The sequence below is a fragment of the Schistocerca nitens genome, chromosome 9, assembly GCF_023898315.1.
Source record: "Schistocerca nitens isolate TAMUIC-IGC-003100 chromosome 9, iqSchNite1.1, whole genome shotgun sequence".
NCBI classification, from domain to species: domain Eukaryota; kingdom Metazoa; phylum Arthropoda; class Insecta; order Orthoptera; family Acrididae; genus Schistocerca; species Schistocerca nitens.
In genome coordinates this window covers 286,397,054-286,405,554 of record NC_064622.1, presented here as the reverse complement: position 1 = coordinate 286,405,554, position 8,501 = coordinate 286,397,054, and positions in this window count along the sequence as shown.

Sequence of the window (8,501 nt, the reverse complement as noted above, 5' to 3'; positions counted from 1 at the left end):
AAAGAACTTTATAACTTTGAAAATTCATATAAATTAAGTCAGGGTACCTACGTAGGTGATTTTTGTGTCAATTTGTGGGAAAGACATCAAATTTTGTCTCGCGTATTTCACTAGTCCTGAATAGCACCGCACGGAGCGCTAGCGGCAGTTGCGTTAAGGATGACTGCATTCACTGGGTCCGAGCGCGCTAGCTGTGTGTTTTGATTTGTTGGCGGCAATAGGTCAGCTAATTTCCATACCAAGTGAGCTAAAGATCCTCCCAGAAGGCCTACAGTTTACGAGTGGCATAAATGTTTTGTAGAAACAGGTGGTCCAGGCACATCTGACGACGTCGTTGGGCGAGTGAGACAACGGTTTGTCTACAGCCCTACGAAATCGACCCGGCGTGGATCACACGAATTGCAAATCCCTACGACTGTAGGAACCATACAGATTGACGATCGTAAACGCAGTAAAAGACACTGATAAAATTACTAGGAAGAACTTCTGTTCGGATATATTAAATCGATTACATGAGGAGGGATATTTCTTGGACAAAGTCGTCTCTTCTGACGAGTCGGCTTTTCACTTAATTAGTAAGGTTAACACTCATAACTGCAGGATTTACCTAAATCACACTAAACTCAGCTCAATATCTTCTTTCAATAAATTTATATGAATTTTTGAAGTCGTAAAGTCCTTTTTGAAACGCCCTGTACAGAACAGGAACAGTGAAGGTTCCTGGAACATGCTACAAGTTATTCCTACATCCGTCGGTAGCTCTACTCTCAGTAAGCCCTCAATCCAGTCACAGATTCTGTTAATTCTTGTAGCTGTTCAGAAGTCAAGAAACGCTGCATCCATCTGATTGCCTTGATCTATGACTCTTAAGATATCATGAGAAAGGCAGAAGTTAGTTTTCGTATGTCCAATGATTTCGGAAGGCATACTGTTTGTCATGGAATAGGTAATTTTGTTGTAGATACCTCTTTACTTTTGAACTCAGAATATGTTCTAAGACCCTACAATTGATGGATTTCAAGGATAGTGGGCGGTGGTTTTGTGGATCACTGATGCTATCCTTTCCGTAGTCGGCTGGGACCTATGCATGGGTGGAGTCCTTTTGTACGAGGCAACCCCTCGTAAAGAGGGTGGCATGAACCCCAACTAGTAATCCAAGTAAATTTTGATATGAGAGGTATCACCTCTCGTTCACACAACTCCACTTCCCAGTTTCAAAGAGGATGAGACCTTATTAAATCCGCGAGGAATTTGAAATCCTTCAAAGAACGCAGTGTATCGCTATTACCTTGATTGCTTGGTTTCCAAGTTTATCCCAAAAATCGCCCCAATAACGTATCTGATCGCAAATGTCTGCAGATTTCAGTGCTGGACTAGCTAGTGTCAGCTTTCGCAGCCGAAGGCCCACTCGTGTACCCTTGATGACTGCACGATACAGAGATTTACACATCGTCTGGGCCCGTCAACACCGACATTGGACTGTTGATGATTGGAAATAAGTTGCGTGGTCGGTAGTCTCGTTTTAAATTGTATCGAGCGGGTGGAAGTGTACGGGTATGCAGACAACCTCATGAATCCATGGACCCTGCATGACTACAGGGGACTGTTAAAGTTGGTGGAGGCTCAGTAATGGTGCGGGGTGCGTGCAGTTGGAGTGATATGGGACCGCTGATACCTCTAGATACGATTCTGATAGGGGACACGTAAGTAAGCATCCTGTCTGGTCACCTGCATGCATTCATGTCCAGTGTGCATTCCAACAGACTTGGACAATTCCAGCAGAACAACGCGACACCCCACAAGACCATAATTGCTACAGAGTGGCTATATGAACACTCTTCTTAGTTTAAACACTTGCTGGTCATCAAACTCTCGAGACATGAACATTATTGAGCATATCTGAGATGCCTTGCATCGTGCAGCTCAGAAGAGATCTCCACCCCGTAGTACTCTTACTGTTTTATGGTTAGCCCTGCAGGATTCATGGGGTCAGTTCCCTCCAGCACTACTTCAGATATTAGTCGAGTCCATTCCACTTCGTGGTGCGGCACATCTGCGTGCTCACGGGACCTACCCGATATTAGGTAGCTGTACCAGTTTCTTTGGCTCTTCAATGTATGTATAAATTTGTAATAACGTATAACAATTATGAGTTTCACTGCAGCTTTAATATAGTATTTCATGCTTTTTGCAGGTAAAAATTAGCTGTAGAATGCACCGCGGAAAGAAAGCACAATTGGCAGTACTCGTGTAGTCCCTCAATTTTTGTATTAAACTTAGTTTGACAGGTAATGAACATTTAGTTCACCAAATGTCGCCAAACATCAATAAATGTGAAACACAGGTATTTCTGACATTTATCAAATACTTTGTCGGTGTCTTGAAGGATCATAGACATATTAAAAACTTACATACACCGTACTGATGTTCGTTATGAGCAGACTTTCTGCTTTCCAGGCAGTCTTCAGATAATGGTGCGAAAAAAACTCAGAGAACCCTGACTTGATCCATAAGAACCAAACACATTTCCATTACTCATGCTTACTGAAGTAGCAACAGCTAGTAAATCTGTCTTTGTTCTCACCATCAGATATTTTTCTTGCCGCAAATAGTATAAAAACGTCATATACCTTTGGAAAAACAATATTTGTACACATGTAATATCTCGCTGATGTTGGTGGACTACCTGTTTTGTCGTATGTTGCCTCAAAATAACCTAGAAATCTGAAATCCGGTTCATAACAAACTGTAAAATAAATGTTATTGTGGAACACCAGTACGATGTATTTCAGTTTTTAATGTATACAAGTGTATCTATTTTACTTTACTTTTATCTCATAAGTAGAATCTGCTAAAACAGTATTTAACGCTTTACGAGATATTAATAAATGTTTTCTTCTTTTTTTCCTATTGTTCTATCTGACGAGAGATAACGTAAGCCGAAAATGATAATGTTCGTGTCCAAAATAAATGTAAGCTCACAATACATCAGTCATTGGTATCCTTAGACGTAAAGTACTTTTCATCCAAAAAATGTTGGTTCTTTTCCTCACGTACGTTGTCTGCAGTATAAGATTGAACCACATGTGTCCACCTAGGTGATGATTTGTCCATATTTTCATTTAGTAATGTGGAACATTAGCAACAGGTATCTCTCTAAGAATTTAGAAGATAGATCATTTACATGTATGTATTGCAGCTGGGAAACAATGTCATTAGCTCGTGATCCACCAGTATAAATTGTAGCCTGGAGATGATATTACATGGAAGAAAAGCATAAAAAAATAGAATTTGCTGTTTGATTGTGTGGTGTGAAAGAGATGATGATGAAAGAAATTCATGTACTGACTTTTTTTCTTAAGAAGGTAATACGAAGAATATAAATCTGAGATAAATTTTATTTTGCATACGAATCTCATTTAAATTCAGAAAATACACTCCTGGAAATTGAAATAAGAACACCGTGAATTCATTGTCCCAGGAAGGGGAAACTTTATTGACACATTCCTGGGGCCAGATACATCACATGATCACACTGACAGAACCACAGGCACATAGACACAGGCAACAGAGCATGCACAATGTCGGCACTAGTACAGTGTATATCCACCTTTCGCAGCAATGCAGGCTGCTATTCTCCCATGGAGACGATCGTAGAGATGCTGGATGTAGTCCTGTGGAACGGCTCGCCATGCCATTTCCACCTGGCGCCTCAGTTGGACCAGCGTTCGTGCTGGACGTGCAGACCGCGTGAGACGACGCTTCATCCAGTCCCAAACATGCTCAATGGGGGACAGATCCGGAGATCTTGCTGGCCAGGGTAGTTGACTTACACCTTCTAGAGCACGTTGGGTGGCACGGGATACATGCGGACGTGCATTGTCCTGTTGGAACAGCAAGTTCCCTTGTCGGTCTAGGAATGGTAGAACGATGGGTTCGATGACGGTTTGGATGTACCGTGCACTATTCAGTGTCCCCTCGACGATCACCAGTGGTGTACGGCCAGTGTAGGAGATCGCTCCCCACACCATGATGCCGGGTGTTGGCCCTGTGTGCCTCGGTCGTATGCAGTCCTGATTGTGGCGCTCACCTGCACGGCGCCAAACACGCATACGACCATCATTGGCACCAAGGCAGAAGCGACTCTCATCGCTGAAGACGACACGTCTCCATTCGTCCCTCCATTCACGCCTGTCGCGACACCACTGGAGGCGGGCTGCACGATGTTGGGGCGTGAGCGGAAGACGGCCTAACGGTGTGCGGGACCGTAGCCCAGCTTCATGGAGACGGTTGCGAATGGTCCTCGCCGATACGCCAGGAGCAACAGTGTCCCTAATTTGCTGGGAAGTGGCGGTGCGGTCGCCTACGGCACTGCGTAGGATCCTACGGTCTTGGCGTGCATCCGTGCGTCGCTGCGGTCCGGTCCGAGGTCGACGGGCACGTGCACCTTCCGCCGACCACTGGCGACAACATCGATGTACTGTGGAGACCTCACGCCCCACGTGTTGAGCAATTCGGCGGTACGTCCACCCGGCCTCCCGCATGCCCACTATACGCCCTCGCTCAAAGTCCGTCAACTGCACATACGGTTCACGTCCACGCTGTCGCGGCATGCTACCAGTGTTAAAGACTGCGATGGAGCTCCGTATGCCACGGCAAACTGGCTGACACTGACGGCGGCGGTGCACAAATGCTGCGCAGCTAGCGCCATTCGACGGCCAACACCGCGGTTCCTGGTGTGTCCGCTGTGCCGTGCGTGTGATCATTGCTTGTACAGCCCTCTCGCAGTGTCCGGAGCAAGTATGGTGGGTCTGACACACCGGTGTCAATGTGTTCTTTTTTCCATTTCCAGGAGTGTATATACAGCGTAACGCATGTCTTTGAAATTCGGTATCATATGGTAAATCACTAGTTGCCTAAGGATAATCAGCTGACATAAGCAATTGAAAATAAATGATGTTATGACTTATTCTTAGCTAATTGTTCGTATACAACAGCCCAATCACAGAATCAAGTTGAAACACTTTACTTTTGTTACTTAGAAAGTGTCACACCACAATAAAACGCCTTTTCTCCCTATTGAAATGTGGCCTTTCATTATGTTCCAGGAGTGCCCTTCCCTGGAAACAAAGTCCTTGTTGTCTTTACGCAGAAACCGAGTGCAGACTCCTCTGCATGAACTCAAGATAACAGTTTGGTACCTGTGAAACGTATCTTACGCTATTAAAACATTGTCAAAGTTCAGTTATTTATTAACTATGTTTACAGCCGTCTTGTTCCACACCGGCCTTACAGCCGATGCCCCATTCAGGTGCGTGTTGGATTCCCGCTGACGGCTGCCGAGGCAGCTCCTCGTCTACAGGCCCAGGCGATGAGTGAGTAACCTCACGCCGCGGCACGCTGCCGGCGCGGCTAATGTCGAGTACGAATGTTCTCGTACTAGCTGTTGGAATATGCTTGATCCCGCTCCGAATTCTACGTCAGCTCTTCATGACCCGTCCGCGACGTGGTGTTGTCGGAAGTCCTTTGGTTGGCCGATCTCTGTTCTACCGGCCGGGTAAGTTTCAACACCCGGAGGCGCCAATGTGTTGGACAGAAACATGCGCCCCATGAGCCGCCGCTGCCGGTTTCCACGCTGAAGTTCGGTGCTGTAAGCACTCCGCGATGTGGTGTTGTCGCAAGACAGTCAGCTTCTCCGTCAGCAGTGGTAGGCAGCGAACAGCAAGAAGTTCATCAGGCAGAGGCTGGTTCGTATCTGGGACATAGATTCGTACAGTATCGTCATCATGCTATCGAGTGCTATTGCTGTGAATGCCATAGATCCCAATGATCAAATACTTGAGAACTGGAGAGCTCGAGTATTTAAAGGGAGCTAACGTGAGGCTGTGACGCGATGCTCGGTTCGTAATGACCGCGTGTCCTTCTTAGTCTGCTATATTCGTTTAACAGGCTCTTAACTGCTGTGTAGATTCTGTGATACTGGTTCTTAGGAAATAGGTACAGTTTTCTTCGATATCTCTTACGGGATAACGAATATGCATGTCACGTTTCCGCTGGTTTTCTATTCCGTTCTGTTTTCTGCTTAGCTCGTCCTCTCTCGGTGCGGTGTTGTAACGTACTGAGGCATTGCGAAATACCGCTTATTTCCTGGTTCTGTCTCTGCCTCTGGCGTGACCGCACTTAGTAGCAAGGTGAATAAATTTTATTAAAACTCCCTAATTTTCAACCTCTTACTGTTCTGAGCCGTAACAACGCTATGAATCCTTGTGCCAATGTACTACCAAGTGTGGCAGAGGGACTCTAGGCGGTTCAGTCTGGAACCGCGCGAACGCTACGGTCGCAGGTTCGAATCCTGCCTAGGGCATGGACGTCTGTGAAGTCCTTAATTTAGTTTTAGGGGACTCATGACTTCAGATGTTAAGTCCCATAGTGCTCAGAGCCATTTGAACCATTCTAATGTAGTACCAAACTTCTGCTAAATTTCACAAATATTTCGCATAGGTCCCGTCTCTTTGCCGCTAATTAACTGCACATAATTCCGTTTGTCATAATCATTCTGATAAATCTGAAATGTGTTTTCATTTTTCACATGAAAATTAAGCCATCTTCTACTCCACTGAAATGCATCACGTTTCACACGCTTACTTGTATTTTCTTGTAACTGAGAAACTCTCCCTTCTAGGCAGAATTCTCATAAAAATAAACCAAAAAAACTGAACCTTCATCCACATCTATTTATATTTATGCGGTGTGGAGGAAGATACTTCTGGTTCCGTGATCAACTCGCTCGTTTCAAGCTCTGTTTGCGAACGGTGCATGTGAAGAACAAGGGTCAGTATGTCTCTGCACAAGCCATAAAATTCCCAAATTGGACCGCCATTGTCACTTCCGATTTCGCAAGATTATTTCTACTAAACCAGTGGTAGTCCACCTGATACCTACCGCCCACTAGTGGCCGTTCCACGTTTCGTGATAGACGGTAGGAGCTTTAAACAAATTTTCATTAGATTTTCATAAAATTGAACCATGTTAGAAGGTTCGACGTTTCCGCTGGGATCGATTGACTGCTTTTTCTTCATAGAATGCCTTTGGTGGTATGGATGAGGCGTGTAACGCTAGAGACAGAGAAAGAGAAAGAGAGAGAGAGAGAGAGAGAGGGAGGGAGGGAGAGAGCGCTCGTGGGCAATGATGGGAAGCGGCTCTGCGAGCAGGAGTAGTTTGCCAGCGTAACGGTTAGCGAATGGACGGCTTTGGCGAGGCTACTGGGAGCAGAGAGGCGTGTGCGTGTGACGATTTTCGCTAGTTGATAGGAAGAAGACGGCACGCCATGGCAGCCGTCTTGTGTAGAATGATGGTATGTCACTTTTGAAACTTTTTAAACTTCTGGTCATCGAGAATTAGGGGAGTGGTTTCACCCGATTAAGTGATCTTGTTCTAGAGACACGTGGAATTGTATTATGATTTGATCTTGTAAGAGGGGGAGAAATACGGACAGCACTGGTAACGAATAAGTTGACTTGGGTTGATGGACATAAGGCACGAACTGCAACCTGCTGTATTGGTCGAGAAGGACCTGTTGTTCTGCTACTGATGCCTGAGTAGTGTGGCACTAGTGATACGAAGGAGTGACTAGTCCAAGGATTGAGCAGACTTTAAGTAATTTTAAATAAGGTTAGTCTGTACATGGTACTTTGATGAAAGGTTCTATTTTCTGTTATTGAAACATCTTACTTTGTGTGGTTATACAGTAGAGTGGAATTTTTATTATTTGAAGACTGAGTGTAAGGGCACAGTGTAGTAATTACACGAAACAGTGGAAAGATCGGAGGGTAATATGTTGGTAACTGTTCATGGTAATGGTTATCACTGTTAGCAATCAACCGCGATTCTTATACATATATTTTAACAACGCGTTTCAAGAGACAATGCTCTCATCATCAGGTTGTAAAGTCTATGTTATGAAATTAAACGGACTAAAAAGACAAAATACCATCACAAATAGTTGGGAAGTCCGTAGAGTAAAACGGAATTAAAAGTATATTGGACTGTGGGTCCTCGTCTTGCATTGAAGTTGTTGCCACAAGTCGATGGCCGTCCCATAGCTACCAAGTATGCTGTCGCACTGTGCCGGCTCGGGAGCTGTTGTGGACTGACGTGCCTAGGTGTTGTGGCGTGGTTACAGCCGTGTGCTTGACGGTAACGCTATGCTATTGGGCGCCTTATTTCCTTATTGTATTGGTCTGCCATCGTTAGCCTCTCGCAACTCCGTCAGTGACATGCTACAAGTTTAAAGTTGCATACCTACCCTAAAATAATTCTAAAAACCCGCTAAAAAATCTCATTTCTTTAAAATTATCTTGTGTATTTAGAATATTGCTTTGATTAAATGAAACAACAAGTTCACTGTTACCAGTCACCGTGACTGGTAACAGCGAACTTGTTGCTTCATTTAATGTCAGTAACAGTCACGGTAAAGCCTAACCTAAAAATTTTCGCATTTA